Here is a 1404-nt window from a genome sequence, read left to right as displayed (position 1 = left end):
CAATCCACTACCTTTCTCCTTATCTGCCTTCCGGGCAATTCTTGGCATACCCGTGGCACAGACCTACCACCCTCAGTCCACTGCTTCCTTGCTCATTCCTTTGAGGAAGGTTTAGGTGCTTAGGTTTGGGCCAGACATCTTTGGGGGACTACAGTTAAAAGTACTACACCTCCTTCTGGCCCTGTGACTTCGGCCTGGATTCAGAGCCTCAGTTTCCTCCCTTGTAAACTCATGGAGTTGTTGTGAGGATTAACTGAGATATTGTGGACAAGTCACACTTAGATAAGAAATGAGCCTGAAATTAGGAAGATTTTATTCTAAAGGGTCCTGACTGGGCAGGGTGGCTCACCCCTGTCATCTCAGCACTTGGGGAGGCAGAGGTGAGGTGATTGCCTGAGTCCCGGGGATCAAGATCAGCCTGAACAACTTGGCCAGACCTTGTCTCCACAAAAAAAACCCAAAAAATTAGCTGGGCGTGGTGGGGCATTCCTTTGGTTCCAGACAAGCCAAGGCTGCGGTAGCAGTGATTGAGCCACTGCACTCCAGCCTGGGAGACAGAGTGAGACTCCGACTCAGATAGATGGGTGGGTGGATAGACAGATAGAAAGATAGATAAAGACCCTTGCAAGGGGGCCGGAAGGAACGAGAGCTACCCAGGAAAATGCCATGAGGGTGGCCAGCATCTCAGGGTCAAGGATGTGGGGTATCCTTTTCTGGGGAGTGTGTACAAGCCAGGAAGAGCCAGTGCAGGGGTGGGGGAATGAGGGAGAGCAGACGACAAAACAAGACCCGACCAGGCCGCTCTGCCTCGGGACTGTGGGGCATCTTTGACTGTGGGGACGGAGCTTGGACTAGGTTTGGTCTATGTGTGTTCTGTTCTGAGTCATCATCAGGGCACGTCACTGCTGAGACGAAGACGAAGATTTTGGAGGGACTGTGACTGGCCTTGTCACAGGTGAGTGAGGGCAGTGGTGAGTCTCGCTCCGTCCGTCCTAAGTGGAAGGGCGCTCTTGGCAGTGAGCATTTCCAGAACCTAAAAGCAAGAAGGGAGCTCTTGCCCTCTGAGCTGTTTTCTGGGGCTCAGGTGAAGTTCAGCATTGCCAGGGCTGAGACTTGTGCTTGACACGCCGTCAGTGTCCAGGCGACACCTGCTATGAGTGGTAGAATTGGAGCACCAGCCCCAGTGGCTGGTGGGAACGGCATCCGCACAGCTGCATTTCAAATCCTCTTCAGCACCGTGATGTCTACACGACTCCTGAACCCCTGGATGCACTGAGACATTGGGAAGGACAAGACAGAAAGACACACGGAGACGGAAGCCTTCTTGGCAAGCTGAAATCCAACAGGTCCTTAGACTTGGCAAGCTAGGTTTCCAGATGTTTCTTTTTTTTTTTTTGAGTTGGA

Source organism: Carlito syrichta, unplaced genomic scaffold, assembly GCF_000164805.1.
Source record: "Carlito syrichta isolate Samal-C Ts95f unplaced genomic scaffold, Tarsius_syrichta-2.0.1 Scaffold316442, whole genome shotgun sequence".
In the NCBI taxonomy this organism is placed as follows: Eukaryota; Metazoa; Chordata; class Mammalia; order Primates; family Tarsiidae; genus Carlito; species Carlito syrichta.
Note: the sequence above shows the minus strand (reverse complement) of the source record.